Raw genomic sequence first — 18553 nt, 5'->3', positions numbered from 1 at the left:
CATCTGAGATCTGAACAAGGAAAGCGCTATATGATTTGCCCTAGACAATGCCAGCTATTTTAACAGCTGTGTTGTATATTAAAAGGGAGAAATCCCAACAGAATTAAAAACAACAAAGTCACATTTGCCTTTGAGGGAAAACAAGAAGCCGTAAACTTTCCTAATAAAACAATCCCTCCCGCTAAGTGCTTGAGGAATGGTCAAAAGTGCTGTCCGAAAATGCCAGTCTCCTTTGGAAGGTATCAGCCTGAATAGGACTGCTGGCAAACTCAGGAATAAACTCATCAGCCATACCCTCTGCACACCTTTTTTTTGTAAAAGGCATTATGTCCTTCTTCAGGCTTGTTCTTTATCAGGAAACCCCCTTCTTCTCCCCTAGACAGGGCAGAAAACATAATTTTTTTTTTCTCTGTGAAAAATGAATGACCAATTTTGGCTATTTCTGCTCAAAGATTAAGCAGAACCATGGGAGTGATCTTATGTGGCAGAGGGCAGGCACTGCCACTGACAGTGTGACATAGGTCCGATCCTGAATGCCACCTTCAAGCCTGGTAGCCCCCTGGTAGGGGCAGAAAGGGATTTCCAAAGTATGCTTCCAGACTTTTGGGAATATTTTGAGCTTTCTCAGACCAGTGTGTATTCTCTCTTCAGTCTGAGTTCATCTCTACCTGACCTCCCCATGCACAGCCCCAGAGGTGCTAAAGAGGTGGCACAACCTCCAAGGGACACACTGGAGATGTGCTGGATGCTGGGACCAGCACCACAGCCAAGATGCAGCTCCTGGCAAGACTGATGGGAGCTGGGATAACCAAGGGCAGCCTTTGCACAGCTCTTGCCAGGTTTGTGCTCACACACCCACAGGGAGACACTGAAACAATTCTGTCACATCACCCCCATACCTACAATCCTAGGTTTCACAGCTTTTCCTGGTGTGCTGCTTTAGTTAAGATAAACAAGGACATACTCCCACCACCTCTTCTTTTGCACTGGACTGTGTCATACAGCTCAAGCCTTCTGAATACATGATCTACTTATGAAATTCAGTGTGAGCCAACTGCTCTGAACATTGGCTTAATACAGTGGCTGCTGTGATCCTTTTCAGTCTCCCAGGGTTTGAGCCAAATTATGTTCTCAATTACAGGGAAGTAGCAGCAGTTAACCCGGTGAAGTCATAGGCTCTGTACCACAGCAAAACTTGACCCCTCTATTTTCTTTTATATCAGCAACAGCTTTGAATTACTAAAGAAAGTTTTTTCTGTCTAAATGCCACTACTAAATCTTGGGACTACCCAAACATGCTGTCTGCTGCTGAAGGACCTACAACTGTTTACAGAACATCAATCTCAGGTAAAAGCAGCATAAATACTAATGCAGAACTAATCACTTTTGAGGTCCTTCTGACACAAGGTTTCCCATCTTGATATTTCTTAGGAATGGTCCGCTTGGGCCAGTCCTACAGGGTCGATTACATATGGAAATTAGAGCTGTACACTGGGGCAGTAGCTCTCTGTCTGGGGGCTGCTCCTGCCCCTTTCCCTCGAGAAACCTTCTGTGGTGGGTCCCCACCAGCTTCCGAGAAGAAAGGAAGCAGAGACAAACCCATGCTGAAAGAAGCAGTGTTAGGAGGGCACAGAGCTACTCAGGGCTTATTCTATTTTTCTGCCCCCTGCCCTGACTCCTGCTCAGAGAAGAGTAATACCAGGCTGCCAAAGGGAGGGAGGAGGGAGCTGTGCTAGCAGCAAACAGGATAGGAAGACACAAAAGTTCTGCCTGCCTACTCCCAAAGGTAAGGTTAAAATTGCTGAGAAATCTGGGTGTTCACAAAGCTTCACCAAACAGTTCCAGCCCATGGCAAAAGTTGTATCACTCAAAAAAATGAAAAGGGGGAAAAAAAGAAAAGGAGAGGGCAAAAAAAGAGACAAAAATACCCCCAGTAGAGTTGGCAACACTGCAATAGTTATACAGGTTCAGGAATGTACTAAGGCTGAAATCAGAGACTTAGCATCTCTTTTGAACTTCAAAAACAAGTCTCTTCAAATCACTCTGTTAATTGGCTTTAAATTAGAGTTCTAAGTTTAATGAACAAATCCTTCGCGTACGGCATGAAACGGATACGCTTCTAGATTAACTTCCTGATCAACACCATCTGCCATTTCCATATGGCAACAGCAAACCAAAAGCACGAGGAAGAAGCTGCTCTGCAATACTGTGAGGGGTCAAAGTGCACCCAGAACTGCCTGGTGCTTGGTAGTGTCTCTCTGTACTGTAGTAACATCACCTCCAACCAGCTCCAGAAATCCTGGGATATTCCAGGCACAACTCTGTCCAGGAATGTAAAGAAAGGAAAAATGCAGGGTGGGAAGGAGGCATGAGGGAAGGAGGGATCTTTGCAAGGATGACTGGATGGATGTGGAAAGAGCAGGAAGTTCTGAAAGATGGAGAAGAGCTTGGAAAATGAGAAATAAGGGGATAGAGGGATGACCTTAAAAACTTACTGAAAAGTGTGAGTGAGTGAAGCACAGACAATATCAAACCCTGTGGAAACAGAGAAGAGAAGCATGGAAAAGAGGAAGCAAGAGATTGCATGCAGACCTGATTCCATGGGAGATGGAGATACACACACTGCTGGGGCAGGGGAAGGCACAACATGACATCTCTAATGGCAGGGACAGGACAGGGAGGCAGTGCACAGACAGAAGAGAGACACAGGGAAGAAAAGTGATATGGAAGGGTCTCTGATGGAAGAAACATGCCCTGCAAACAGCTTCAAAGAATGCAGCCCTCCAGCGTGCTCCCTCACTCTTTGTACATGGAGCAGCTAAGACTTTAGCTAAGCAGGTAGACTTTGTCTAGGCACAAAAAGAATCTACTGCTCCAGCTGGTGCCAGCAATGTGAAAGGAAACCATCTCAAAAAGAGTTGCAAGTGCTGTCCCCCCCACTTACATTGACCACAGCAGCCTTCCACTTATATCAAACAAGGACAGTGGAGTTAGTGGTGGCACTCAGAAATTGTCACCATATGGAAGGTCTGTAAATATTCAGCTACCTGCTCCAGAACCAGCCTTCAGCAGCTCCTAGGAGACCTTCCAGCAGGAGCCAGTCACTGATGGGTCCTGGACAGCAAGGGTGCAATGCCAGCGTCTGCACAGGGGCACCCAGCCCCTGGGACCCCTGATCCTGGGCAGGGCTGACAGAGGTGGCACAGCACCTGTGGGAGAGATGCATCTTTCAGGAATGTCAATCACAGACCAGGCTATCCTAGGACACTGTGGCACCAAATGCCAACACTGAGGCCACTGAATTGCAACATTAATGATTTTCCCCTTTCTAAAGCCATTTACTTTCTGGGCTGCATTTGTTGGAAGGGAGATGATACTGAATAGAGAAATTAACATTTCACCCATTTTTTGGGTTTAGCCTGGTGTTCATATTTTTCACAAACACTAATGTCACTATAATATTGCTGCTTCATTACAAACAAATCTGATTTATAAAACAGCAGAACATTTGAATAGTTTCCCCACTTCCAGTATATTTTCAAATTGCCAACCTTAGAGCCTTGAAAAAAAGTTACCTTTCAGATGTTGGGTTATAAACAATCACAATACATCATCAAAACACACGAACAGACATAAAAGCTCAAAGCCAGACACAGCATCAGCAGTGGTCCATGCCCAGACATGCAGACTGGGGTACCTGACTTTCCCTCCTCTCCCTCAGAAGTTATCTTTGTTTCTTTGGAAGAACTGAGAAGATGGAGGAGTGGGGGCTGGAGGGAAGACTCTTTTGTGGTAGAACAGGAAAACAAAGTCATGCTTGTAATTTTACAAAACCAATCCTACATGTCTTATCATGAGAAAATTCCCACTAAGCGAATTCCGACATGTGAAAAACCGTCAAAGTAGATAATCAAGACACTCCTGCATTCAGACTCTGCATTAACATGCTGCAAAAAATATGGGATGATGCCACCAGGTAAACACAAATTGCTCAAAAGTGATGCGTCACCATTATAACTGGTCCATGAATCTTCACTTGGGTTTTTTTTATTTGTTTGGTTTTGTTTCAAGAGTGAGAGAATTGTGGCAAAGTGTTGTCTAAGTTTGTGTTTTTGATGTAAATCCAAAGAAGTTTTCAATTTCCTGTTACACAATTGTCTGGGTTTTTTCCAAAAACAGAACCAAAAAGACAAATAGTACCTATGTGTGCACACATGTATCTAATGAAGAAGTATTGTTTTCATTTTAGGAAACCTTTGCACACCAAAATAGGGAAAAAAAAAAAAGAAAACATAGAACCCCTAAAAATCCCCCTTCATCAAGTCTTCATGCTCCAACAAGAGCAGAAACTCTAACAACTAACATGTCAGAGAAAACATCTGTGGTGCTTGGCAGCTATACCAGGGTGGGTTACAGTTAAACAGGGTGGATAACAGACTGTATTAAGGGTGGAGGACCATTAAACTGTTTACAACAAAATTCGACTCTAATTGCAAATCACTAATAACCTATTGACTTTTCATCAGGTTCATGAGTAAAAGATATTAAAAAAGTAAATTGCACATACTACAAGAGGGGCAGAAACTCTGATTCTGAATGGAGATGTTAATGCAGATTCCACAGAGCGGGGAAGAGGTGGCACAGGAGATCTGGCTAACAGGACAAGAGCTGCCCTGATACTGGATTCAAGGGAGGTTTTGAGAAGTGAATGTTTTGTTGGCTTGGTGGTGACTGAAGGAGAATCCTCACAGGGTTTCACTTCCGTGCTGCAGTAGTTTGGGCACTTTCAACTGTTATGAATGAAACCCCAAATACAAACCACATGCAATGAAGTTTAATGGGTTTGCTTTATGTAGGGGTGGGATGAGTAATAATGTCTTGTAGTGACTAGTCCATCCAGATGACACTGAACAGGCTCCAAAGCTTGGATAAGCAACCCCTTCATTTGGCTCAAGAAATGAAAATCTTTATTTTGAGCAATGAAAGGACTGCATCCTTGCAAAAATCCCTATAGCAACTTCAGAACATGTTTCATTACAAAATTTTGGTTTATTTTTAAACATTCCAGTTCTGTTCATCAGCCTATTGAATTCTCCCTCCAGAGGCACACGTGTAAGCATGCAGAAGAGAGAAGCCTGGGAAGGAAACAAGAATGTAATTAAAAACAAAAAAGCAACACTTCAGTTGGCTCATTTTCCTCTGCTGAACACACACACCACACAGGCTGCTATTCCACACTTTATTCCACTCCACATATTGTCTTTATAATATAGACTACAGTTGCCAGCTGAAGGCAGGATGCAGACCACATAAAATGGCTGGCAGTTCATAAACAGGGGAATGGAGAAAAATTCATCCAGATGAGAATGGGAGAAGAGTTTCTCAGAGGAACATAAGAGTATTCAGGGTTGGAAAGGACCCATGGAGGTTATCAAGGTCAGCCTTATGCTCACAACTAGCATTTGAAAATCCCCAAACTGTTGAAATACCTGAAAGTTGCTGTAGTAGGAGAGGTCAGAGCTATATGGGATGTACCCATGAACCACAACAAAGCCTAGTCTGCAAGGACACAAGCATGCTGGTAAACAAAAATTCTAGAACAACCAAGAATTCTTGCAAGGATTATATGAGGGAGAATGAAATCAACACTTTGAAGAGTACTCCATTTCTGCGAGCTGTGACTTGAGTTATAAGGTGATATATTTTTCCAGAAATTAACAGTTAAGTAAGTAGTGAATGGCAGAGCCCCTAAGTTTTCAGCAGCACGGGTCCATCTTCTACAGAGAAAAGAGACTACAATGTGGCTGGCTGTCATTTCAGTGGATGGGAATAAGTCCTTCAGGAGACAGGCTAAAGAATTCAGGAGGGTATTAAGCTAATGACAAAAGACAAGGGTGAAAATGAGCACTCATTTAGCCAGAAATCAAGATGTCAAGATTAAAATTAATCAAGGTACCAAGGGACTCAAAGAGAAGAGATTCCTTAATTGTGTAGACTGTAACACTATGAACACAAGTAATAAACAAGAAGTGGAATAGCTCCTTTAATACACAAATTAGTCCTGACTGGTATTACTGATTCTGGTGGAAACATTAATATGAATGGAGAGTTACAATCATTTTGTGTATCAGGAACTGGAAACAAATACAGAGTCATGAAGCCTGTCAGTGACAAATGGCTGTAGACAAGGTAAATAAAGATGATTGGTATGTACCAGTGAGATGCTCTCCATCCCTAGATGGCCTAGATAAAGATTACAGGTTCTAAAGCAACCACATACAAGGCCACACATCTGGAAAATAATTGATTAAAATGAAGACTGTGTGAAACGCTGCCTGGAGATGACTTGAAGTTTGTGGCAGGCAAACAGTGGCTGAGAAGCTCTATGGAGGGTACCAATATTAAAATGATTAAAGCAATATGTGTTTGTCTACACAGAGTTTGGGAGGCTGTAATGCCTCTGCCTAACCCTGAATTGACAGTATGTGCAGTTCTGGTGCCCACAGTCCAAGCAGAGAGATAAAAATTGCAAAGGCTCCTGTGCCTCACATGAGAAAAATGAAAGAGAGGTCTAAAGAGAAGCACTTGCAGGATGACTTGATCAGTATATTAACACATACACAACTGCAAAGGCTAAGAGACAGAAATTAAACTAGAGAAATTCAGATTAGAAATAAGGCTCCCAGTTTCAACAGAAAAGAGAACTAGATTCAGGCTGGTGCCAGACTTTCTAGCATGGCAGAGCTGACATTGTGTTCAGATATTTTTCCAGGAGATCTGCTGTAGTCTAAGACTTATCACAGGACATGGGTTTTAAGTACAGGGTGGGTTTAAGAAGGTTACACTAGATCAGCACCTTGATCCTCTGTGCACCTATGTATCAGGGTATTATTAATGGTTGGTTTGCCATACCTTCACAGATCAAAACATCTGCATTTAAAAGGATTAAATTTTAGCATGTATGTCTCTGCTGACAACCAAACTAATTTCTACCTTCCAACTTCTCGATTTTTTTCTTTTGTGATAAGGACTTAGGACAGGTGTTTATGTCCTGCCAATGGCAATGTTGCAGAATATACATTCCTTCACTACGCAGTTATGTCTACTGTCCTACAAGTATTTTGATGACTGAGACAGATTATAAAACCGTTCACCAACAGAATATCATGCAATCTTCACTTTGTAGCCTGTAAGAACTCACTTTGTTTCTTGATCTGGTAAGCAGCTGCCAGCATCAAAAAAAAGAAAGAAACAACATTGTAATTTATTTCATTCTCTTGTTAGAAAAGCTAAGGGTAAAACCTCCCTTCTCAACCTCAGTAGTGGAGTCTCCACAACCTAAAGAAGACTGGAAATACAAGGAGGTCGGGTCCTCTGCAGCCCTGCAGTGTCTGCTACACATACAAAACAAGCTGGGCTGATGAGCCGGAATATCTCATGTCCCCAAAACTTACTGGAACAAAACACAGACCAGCAGTGAACTTTTAGTAAATGTCAGCAGGTTGCTATGGCTCAGAGGAAAGGTTCGGGAACCACGTTGTGCGTACACGACTGCACAGCGGAAGCAAGTGAAGCGCAAGAACTGTGTTTGGTGGTAGCCAGGCCAGGGGCTGAGCAATGGAAACTGCATTTGCTCTTGTTGAGTCCCCATAGATTTTCAGAGGCTATACCAGACTTCAGAGCCCAGTGACTGATGTGACCACCAGACACAAAAAAGATTCTGTTTCATTACATAAGACCCAAATCATTAAGGCAAGCCTGAGAAGATTCTGTAAATACTGCCTCCTCATTTGCTTTTGTTCCTTGCTACTTTCTAATTTAAGACAAAATGCAAAGGATTCATATTAATTCTTCGGGACAGAACTCTTTTATAGAAGCATGTGTGTCTGCACACACATATATCTAGTTTTAGTTATAGTTATTGTTTAGTTATAACTAAACCAGTTATAAGTAATATATAACTATTTACTGAAACAATTACAATTTACTTTGCAGTTGCTGTACATTATTTCTGTCGTATATCAATGCACATGATAATTATATTCTATGTCCATATCTTTTTTCTGCATGCAGGCTTTTAGAGTTCCTCCTCGAGAAAGCAGTCAAAACAAGATAACTCTTTCACCTCCTGTCTACAATTCCCTCCCTCTTCCTAAAGTTTCTACTCTTTTCTCTAATTACCTCACTCCTCCACAACCATCCTAAACCATGTCACAGCCACTTTTCTTGCTCTCCTTGCTCTTTCTCTCTTTTTTCTGCTCTTTTCCCTGGTCTGCCTTGGTCTGCCTCTCTCTTAAACCCAAAATCCCACTTGTGTCTATAACTCATTCAATCTTCCTTCTTGTTCACAGCTATGCTGTATTCAAAGCCCAGTTGCCTCCGGGCTTTCTCTCCACTAAATCTTACCTACATTTTACTCTCAGATTGACCTAGTTTGGACCTAATTCCTTCCAACCACACAGAAACTTCAATCTGTCTCTCAAATATCTCTCATAGCAGTCTGATCGTGGTTAGAAGGTAGCAAAGGATGCCAAATGCTGTAGAAGTGGATAGCATCTTGTTTGTTATCCAAGTTTGAAACCTGGGGTGGTCCTCAGATGCCTCCAACCCCACTGTAAGATTTTACCTCTAGGCCACCTCTGACTCCTGCTTCTTCCTTCTGCAGTGTCTCAGAGTTTGGCTCTTCCTTGAGCTTCCTGCCACTCACCTACACATCTGAACTCAAAACACCAGCCTCTAAGCCATTCATTTTCATTTACAGCAAGTTCCTTTACATTGGCTCTAATGAGCACAAAGCTGATTTCACAGCCATTCAGAATGTGGGAACAAAGAACATTTTCCTAGCTTGTCACTTTTTTCCTGTCACTTTGCTTTACATCCTTTGATGGCATGCTCTTTTGTTTTGCCTCAGCCATTGTCTCCTCTTTCAAAGCCTATCAAAGCCTACCACACTATGCTTTCAATCTCATTGGCTTCAGGAAGACTTCAGCAAATGCATATGCACTTGCTTCCATCAGGGCCTAAATATGTGTTCTTTGGGTGGGTTTGGTCATATCTGCCCACTCCCAGTCTCATTCATAACTAGTTTTCACCACTGAAACTACTAACTTGGGCTGCCTTCTGTTTTTTTACAGGTCTCCAAGTTAAGAACCAGATCCCCTCAGAAAATCAGGAACTAGTGAACACACCTGCTCTGTTTTTACAAGTACTATGGTTCCACAGTTAACTCTATTTTTCCTCCTGTAAGGGAATAATCACTTGCATAACTCATTTATCATAACTTGCTTTTCCCTCACCAGAAGAAAGATTATACTTATATCCACTTGCTCTCTGCACAACACACAGTGTCATGGAATCTTGACATTCAAAATTATACACTAGAAATACTGAAAAACCTCTTCAAGTATGCATTTTAATTGCTGTCATAACCTAGCACTTAACTGAAAAGCCAGTTAGCTTTTTCTCCACTGAAGCAATTAAACATTTATTCTTTCCCATCTCTACAGTCATCCTTTGGAGTCCAAACCTTCATAGAACTGAAGGCACAAGGATGGAGGACCTATCATCAGCTATAGATGACCACACAACTTTTTGTCTCTAAACCATATCCATAGCTACCCAACATCTGGTACCACTTTGTCCTCTTGGGCATTTCCCAGCCTTTCATGTATTATAAGTGAGACAGCTCAACATACTTTATGTTTTGGAGCCATTATCTTCACTGCAAACTCAGTTTCATAGGTTTATTGCCAATAAATGTTTATAAATGTTAATTGGAAAAACCCAGAGAAGATGTATCTTCTGACAACAAAAGTTGTTGGACATACCCCAAACATTAGTGGCATGCTGAGAAAACAGTAGATGTCTTTCCTTACCACTCTCGCAACCAAAGACTGGTCTTTATTTAGAGAATATGTTCAGGCAGATGACTTCAGAGAAACAGACCTGAAGCACGTGCTGGGCTGGCTTTTCATGGCTGCAGTCCACTGAGATTTTCAGAACACAGGACTGGTAGCTGTGAACATTCCTTAATGCTTAGGCCTTCCCTTTTGCTGAGCAGTGCAATGATACAACACAGCCCCAAGGTCACGTGGCTGCTGCCCGGCCCTTTGGCTGGGACCAGGACACAACCACTCATACTGTGTGTCATGCAGAGAACTTACAGCTTTTACCAAACCTGTGGCCTTTTGGGTTCCAGCCCCCCCAGCCACCCAAGGGCCCTGGCAGCTAAAGGCCTGTTTCAGACCGTGAGAATCGGCAACCAAAGGAACGAACCGTCAGCAACTCCAGCACCACATGCAAATTACAGAGCAGGCGAGACCTCAAAGCAAACATCGTGTGTAAATAACTTCAGGGAAAACACACATAGGAAGAGATCTATCTGTTAGAGGAATAAATGATTCCTGTTCCTTCAGGTGCAACGGAGCAGACCTCAGCTCCCAGAACAGGCCCACTTGGAAGGAACACACTGTCGTCCCACCTCACTGTGCCACCAAGACCTGTGTCTCTGACAAGTATTGTGACTGTATTACCAATAAGCACAAAATAAATTAACTGCAGTACCTGTTTAAGAAGAGAGTAGGAAACCACAGCCTACTGAGAGATGTGATAAAAAAAAGGTGCAAAAATGTTCCATTGCTTCTAAGAAATCCTCAATGCAGTTTCCTGGCTTACCTACCCCTGCCATTGTGCAACACTGCACAAGAAACCAAACAGACACCAAAATAGCACTAAATATTGCCCAGTCTCTTTTGCTATTGTCAAGGATGAGGGGAAAATAAAGTGAAGTGACAATGAAAAGCTTTTGTAATGCAATTTGGCTGCTGTGACAGTACATGAGGATAGACAGATGACCAGACAACTTTTCATTCAAACCCATCTTAATACAGAGGAAAATGATTTTGGATATTTTTCTATATATCCACTATAAAATGAATCAAAATAACATCAAAAAAATGCTGAAATTATGTAATAATTATGACAGTCCCAAATGTTCAACAAAAGAGATTCATTACACACACATTTAACACATATAATCAAATTTCCTTTGGCTGAGTCATTATAAATGTCCAGTTGATCAGCCCTCTAGATCCACACCATCTTAGCCTCCTCTGATCACAGCAGCACACAGTACAATTGCTTTTCCTGCCATCCTTGGAAAACTTCTCTCTTGAGCCTTCCTGGAATGGGGTTGCATCATCCAGCTCATTCTGCTCTGCAGCATCAGTACTAATCCCCAACATCCTTAATAAATGCAAACACAAAGTTTCCCAGAGTTCTGTTCCCAGAGCAGCTTTACTTTGCTAGTGACCAGAAAGGTGTGAAGATATCTAAAGAGTTACTCTATGCTAGTAGAGAAAATATGCACACCCAGGTACTTGCAGTCACTTTTCACATCTAGTTTTGACTTTTACTGGTCTTGGGCCCTCCGAGAGATCCAAGTCTAACCTGCCCTGCCCTCCCATGTTTATTTCTCTGACCCAGAAAATCCCTCTGCTGCAGCTTCCAGCTTAAACTTTCACCCTAGACAGGATCCTCACTGAGAAAAAAAAAACACTCTCAGACTCTTTAGTCATTCCCAAAGTTTCCTGATCTGCCAGTAAAACCCCAGGGCTGTTGCATCTCACCTTCAATAGCCAGCTCCTTTGTTCTGCAGAGGGAACATTACGACCATACATCCCCACAGGAGAGGCTGGAATAATTCTCCTCACTGCTGTCCCAAGAAATTTTTACCTGTTTTGTGAATATTTGAAGTTTGGAGGTTGATGATGCACCTCTCTGCAAACACCGAAGTCATGCCATGATGCAGCAACGATGTATTCAAACACAGACAGAATCCCCAAATCGGCACAGCACTGCCTAAGGACTGTCACACTGCAACAGACAAATGGTCCCACTCATCCAACACCCTGTCTGACAGCAACCAGTGATGGATTCTTCAGACTAAAATACGAAAAGGTCATTTTCTTTGCCCAGGTTTAGAGCAAGGTAGCAGAGGGCAAGGACTCTTGCAAGCTGGGGCAGCAGATGATCGCTCTGTGCTAGGCCAAGTGAAGTGAGAAACTGGGGAGGGATCTCTGCAGAAGGTGTGAGCTTGTTCATTCTAGGCAGAAAGTGCCTAGAGATCATCAGTTCAGAGATAATACAGGAGCACAAACTACTACCATTAGGGCTTCTCTAGATTTGAATACTGAAACCAGAAACACTACTACCTTATTGTAGAAATACCTCAATCTTTCCTGAAACTTGCAGACCTACACACTATTTTAGGAAATGCATCATAAACATACTTCCACTTCTGAAGTTAATCACAATTGCCTTACAGGAGATTAACACCATAAAGCACTTTCACAGCTGACGTGTCTTTAAAAAAATTCCCAGAGTTAAACTTGTATAAATAATGTAAGTGACAAGGAATATAATTATTAAATGTTGTCATTTTGGAAGAAAATTAATTAGCGATAGCTGTCGCTGTCTTGTGTCTATTTAAGCAGTGTGCATCTCAATTAAAATTTAATTGCAACAGATTCAGTCACAGCAGGGAAAAGTGATGGAAATGAAAAGCAGTCTGATCCTATATTGCCGCCTACAAGAGAAAGCATAGTAGAAACTGTGGGGGAAGGGGAGGAGAGAGGCATGAAGGTAAGAAAGCAAACCCACAGAGTCATGCTGCTGCACAGCCAGGATGCCCAGCTCCAATGAGTGCTATTTGTTTCCAAAGCAGGTGACTGGCATTGGACACTAGCAACAACAGGAGCAAAACCAGCTGCTGGAAGGGCTATTGCTTCCCATCACAGCAGATGAACTCACATACCCACTGTGATATGAGAGATGGCATCGTTCTCCACACCACTGTGCCCTTTGCTTTCACCACCTCCTCAAAGTCATCCTGGAAAACCCCTAAGGCAGGACTGAGAAGGGCCTTCCTTAAGGAAGAACCAGAAAGATCTTGAAGACGAAGCCCTTCTGAAGCTCTAAGTCACTAGAGGTACAAAGATTTGGTTTGAGGAGGAATAGTCCCCTTCAGGTGACTTGGAGAAGCAGCCAGTGTCCTGTACAGCTTTGGATTATCTTCTCTAACAACGAGTGACCCAGGCATCACCTTTGTTCACTTCTGGAGGATTTTGGATGTCCATTACAAGATGTTTTAAAGAAATTACACAGCCAGAGGGAGTTAAGATACCTGGCTCATCTCTGCACATACAGGGTATTCTGGACTGTCCCTAAAATTCCAGCAGCCAATTCTTTATACTTTTTGAAAATACTGTCCTATTCTTAACCAAATTATTGAAAACATAGCTTTTCCTTCAACATTCACTTCTCAAGATTCGAGTTATCTACAACCTGCTTACTTAAATGAGTAATTCCCATCTCAGAGAAAAGTGAGCATTGCTGTAGGTGTATAGGATGCAAATCATACTGAAGCAAAAAAACAACAGGTGCAGAGTCCTGAGTTCATTTATGACAAGGAAATAAAATGGGAATCAAAAATGAGATGCTCTGGCTTTAAAACTTCAGCTATTTATAAAATACTTGCTGAGTATAACATCATTGAACTACATATATATTCTTGAAATACTTCTGTTTGGACTTATTCAGCTTCCAAATGAGAAAAATATATTTCCTCCAAATTCCCAGGGCACATTCTCAGTCAACCTGAAAACCAAGTTATATTGCTTCTGACATCATAATTATAATGTAAATTTACAGTACTTGATAATTTTGTTGATGATGCTGAAGCCATAACAGAATCAAACTCATTCTCCTACCAGTATGCAACTCTGCCCAGTCATAAAAATCATTGCTTTTTGCTATCAAAATTAGGGATAGCAACCTAAAATGGTATGTTCCTATTGAATATAGAGATAGATAGTGATGATAACAATCATAGTCCTAATAACAATACTGTCACAGTCTTAATGCTGCTAAGGTATAGTTATGATATAGCCATAGTGAAATGAAGATTTCATTAAAATTTGGTAATCCTAATCTCGCTTTATCTTAAATACAGACAGTCTAACTGCAGTTTCATTATCAAAGCCTATAAAAGAGAAAATAAGCATGTATACATGATGTAATAAAAGAGTCTGCAGTTATAACTCTAATGAAGCCAAATCTTTTCTGGTACTGGCAAATGATGTAACACTCCCTAGAGAGTTCAGGCTGGGTGTTCAGAAAAGTTTTCTCCAGGAAGGCCAAGCAGTGTTGGACCAGGCCACTCCCAAGAGGCTGAAGCACCTCTTTTCAAAGAGCTTTGCAAGACTCCACTAGACAAGCCATGACCAATTTTACCTAGTGTTGGTGGCAGGCCCTACTGGGGCTGGAAGCTGGGGATGGAGAGCCCCCCTCAGCTTTCTGTCACCGGAAATTTCTGGGATTCTGTGATCCTACAAAAGTGGAGTTGAGAAATCTCAATGCTTTGGAAGATCATACAGTTAGCTAAGGATTCACTGCTGCTGCTGCTTGAAATGTTCAGCATCAACCAGTCTGAGTGTTTACTCCACAGGTCACAGTCAGCAAACTACAGGGGAGCTGCCACATTTACTATTGTGCCTTTTTGCTAAAACCAATCCCAGCTACACATGAAGTAATGTGAGAGAATCTGCATCAAAGGTGTAACTGATGATGAACAAGCTGAAACATGAATTTAAAATATTACTTCCTTTTTTAAAGACAAATAAAAGATAACCCCCAAACTTTTCACTGGAGAAATATTTAACTTTCAAACAAGATGATCAGCAACTTCTTTCCTTCTGCAAAACATTTCAAGTCTGGGAGGAGGGGGAAAGAAACAAACAAAACCCTCAGACTAATTTACAAAAGTCTGCAATATTTTTGTAAAGGTTATCAGATGTCTTCTATCTCAGCATAACTAAGGCCCAAAGAAAAGACAGACTGTTTACTGGCATGTATGCTGATCTCACAGATCTAATGCAGAAAGCACATGCCTTTCTGTGTACAGCACTCACATATAGTTTATGTGTAAGTTTACCAAATGTTTTCAAATACCCTGAATAATACAGTGTAATTTTTTAAATCTCTGCTCAGTTTTCTGCATATTGATATATAATTATATGCAGGTTTTCCTCTGCTTTTGTTTGCTGCTAAGTGGGACTTGAGGCAATTCTTTTTTCAAACACTTTTCAGCTCACCATAAAGCTAAATGCTTATAACTTCAGATCCTGAATCCGACTGCTGAGCATACCTTTCATCACATCGCATTATTTGGTCTTCATTTAGCTGTCACAAAACCATTTCCTTTCGTCTACAGATTAATTACAGCCTGGTGAGGTTTCAGCACAAATACCTTCGCCCATTGGAGCCTCTGCAAAGACACAATGATTCATGCAGTATCTATGCCTCTGGAAGGGAAAATAAAGCTGAGGCAGGACACGCAAGCTGTGAGTGGATCCGATATCAAAAGAGCTGGAGCCTCCAGTGAACACCCAGCCATACCAACACAAATAAGTTTCTGCACGACTTGTGTAAGAGCCACAGCTAAACATGAACCACCGCTTTAGTTCGGCGCTAAGCTGATTTAGCTACACCATTCATTCATCCAGGACTAAAGATGACAAGGCAGGAAGCATCACTCAGTCATGAATTATATGTGACACAAAAAAGCCACAGGTGTGGTTTGAGAGACTATGCGTGCAGCCGCCACAGCCCCGGATTCCAGTTAATTGCTGTAAGTAACTATGGAAAATGGACAGTGGGAAACTCCGTAGAAATGTGGAGAGCAAAGCAGTCCAAGAACACTTTCCCACTTGTTCAAAGCAGCGAGATATACCCTTTAAACATGTGTCAACTGTATCTGATGACGACCATGTCAGTGTATTAGGTCTGGATGGTTAGATACAAAGGGCTCGATTCTCTGCGGTGCCAGAGCCGTGCTGGCAGCGAGCTGGCTGCTGCTGCTGCTGCCTCGCAGCTGCCTGTGGGCCACGGACAGGGCTCTGATCCTGCTGCTCGGCTCGGCGCACACACCGCTGCGGTCTGGCAGCACATGGAGCACCCCGGCTGTCACCCCACTGCCAGGAGCCTCCTCTGCCGGCCTGGGATGGAGGGGTTTGCCCTGAACCACAGCCGGCCTTTTTGTCACTTTCTTCTTTGGGGCATGCTGAAAAGTTCCTCTCCTTTTACAGCAATGAGATTGAAGAAAGGGAAATAAATTCCAAGATTTTTACATATTAAGAGCTGAGATGCATATACTACATAAATCAGAGCTTCTAATACCTGAAAGGAGACAGAGTAGGTCCTGACTTCTAACTGGATCTGGACCAATTTTTGTGTGGTATTGACAAAATCACCTCTCTGCCATGAAATCCTGGCAAAACCTTCCTGACAGTCCTCTCCTGCCAACTTCTTCCATTGCGCAAGCAGAGCTGTTTTACCAGCTGCTGTGGGTGTGCATGAGGCCACTTGTGTGGCCTGTTTGGGAAATAAGAGCTAAGCAAGGGATTATGGATCCAGTTGAACTCATCCTTACAATCACTGAGAGCTAAATAGATCAGTGAAGTTGATGTTTGCTCACCTTCTCTCTTCAAGAGCAAAATACACTTACTCAGATGGCAAGTCAGTTCAGCCTCCATTCCGACCTCTCCCAGTGCTGATTTTGGGACAAAAATTTCTGTAAGAGCCCTCAAAATGAATGCATTTTTCAGTTTTGAATTGAATTTTCCCTTACTTCACACTCTGACATACTCAGCTATTTTCTAAAAGACAGTATATTAAATCCCCTGAAAAATCTTGCATCCATCTGGTCAGACATACAGAGCACAGAGATCTCAAGACCAGTATTTGCTGCTTCCTCAGTGATATTCAGTGTATTGGTTTTTACCTTTTGGGGAAGAATAGCTTTGTTCTTTGGTGTCAATCTATTCCCTCCCTCCAAGAGAGGTCCATCTGCTGCATGAGGACGCTGTGGCTCTCAGGCAGGTACCCAGCGAGCTCCACCCAGCCACCAGGGACAATCCCAGCAGTATTCTGGCCTCAAAACCACACAGAACAGCTAGTCCTTTCCAGTGTGATCTCCTTGCCAACAATAATCAACTGGTGTTTTGGAGAAATCACCAAATGAGAGGGATTTTTTTGTCTGGCTTTAAACGGTGCTAAATATCTGCAGCCCTCTTCAGTAACAAAGGACACAAAGAAAGGAGGGGAAAAAAAAAAGTCCTGCTTCTTTAGTTGTTTTTGCTGAATTCGGAAAGGTTCCTGTATCAAAGCTCAAAAAGCTGCAAGTTCGTGGAAGGCACATTAGCAATGCTTAGTGAGGAAAAATTAGTGAACCGTGTAAGAAAGACAACCGACCCAAGCCAGGGGATGTAATCAGTGGGCAAACTTCAGGAAGAACAATTCAGTAGGAGAAAGTATGCTGAGAGCCTTCAGACAATTCAACAGGAGCCACCCCGAACTCAAACCCAAGGCAGGTCACAGCGTGAAAAAGCACCAAGAAGAGGAGATATGTTTTAATTCATTAGATTGTATTTTACGAGAAATGGAGCCTCTAGGGAAGCCATTATTCTCATATAGATGTACTCCGGTGAAACAGACGAAAAAATACCTAGACTCCCTGATGCGAGAGGTCAAACAATTACAATTTCCTTAATTTCATATCCAGTTGGGAAATTAAACAACAGAACTATGGAAGCTTTACACTTCATTTTGAGGAAAGTGGCAATTTAAATTAATTTTTTTAATATTATAAGAATCGATGAGTGAGTAGAGGAGGGGGCTTTTCCCCAGTGACATTCCCCACCACCCTTTTTAAACAATCTTGCTCATTCAAAGGAAAAATAAATAAATAAATCAGGGAACACAAAGTCTTTCATAAAAGGCTGATTCCTTCACAGACAAAGCACTAAGTGTTGCTTCTCATGAAGCTGTTTTATTTCATTAATAAATTTTAATAGTTTTCTCTGCACAACTCAACAAGCTTTGTCCACAAAGTGCTTTCCAAAGTTGGGAATATTAGTCTCTGGAAAGAAGCAGCATCCTTTCCTCATGCTATAATATTTAGGAACAATTTATAGCAATGAAAAAGAAAACAGGAGACCTGTGGTCCATCTAGGCTTGGGCTATGTCTCTCCTCCACAACCCCATGAGCTAAGTCATGGTTGTGCTTTTCTAGTTCCTACAAAACTGGAAAAAAGCTCAAGGGCTTTATTGGTAAAGAACTCGACCAAGGTCCTGCCCTTTGGCACAGCTCCTTCAGAGCCTGAAGCAAGGTAGGTTCCCATAACACGGGATGGACATGGATGAGAGTGACTGGGAGGGTACACCAAGGAGCCTATATGGTTTCTGCACTGGCTCCAGTCACAGCATGCCCACAGAGCCCTCTCATCAGAAAGGGGCTGCAGTTTGGGGTCACATACTGATCTCTCAGTGCCACCCAGCACACGATATACACAACACCTGGTGGCACCAGCCAGACCACAAAAAGCTGCAGCCAGGAAGAGCATGTCATTAATAGAAAACAAGCTAATGCTTGACACAGAACAAACAGGCTCAGGATACCTAACTACAGGACAAAACCAGAAAAACACAACACAAC

At 42.3% G+C, this 18553-nt stretch overlaps 1 protein-coding gene across 3 annotated transcripts in view; it reads right to left on the bottom strand.

The window, feature by feature from the left end:
* Nucleotides 1–18553, bottom strand: part of GLI2 (GLI family zinc finger 2) — a 190862-nt gene that overhangs the window by 145489 nt on the left and 26820 nt on the right. The window contains exons 1-2 of one of the 3 annotated variants that reach the window (XM_032114617.1): nucleotides 14392–14401; nucleotides 12815–12817 (exon numbers count right to left, since the gene is read on the bottom strand). The exons of 1 other annotated variant lie outside the window; for it this stretch is intronic. The gene's annotated coding sequence lies outside the window, so the exon portion shown is untranslated. Of the gene's footprint in view, nucleotides 1–3047; nucleotides 3210–12814; nucleotides 12818–14391; nucleotides 14402–18553 lie in introns of those variants that run through there. One more of the 3 variants, XM_032114616.1, reaches the window with a different exon arrangement.

This window comes from Corvus moneduloides, chromosome 7, assembly GCF_009650955.1.
Source record: "Corvus moneduloides isolate bCorMon1 chromosome 7, bCorMon1.pri, whole genome shotgun sequence".
NCBI lineage: Eukaryota > Metazoa > Chordata > Aves > Passeriformes > Corvidae > Corvus > Corvus moneduloides.
Note: the sequence above shows the minus strand (reverse complement) of the source record. Positions and strands in the feature narration are given on the sequence as shown.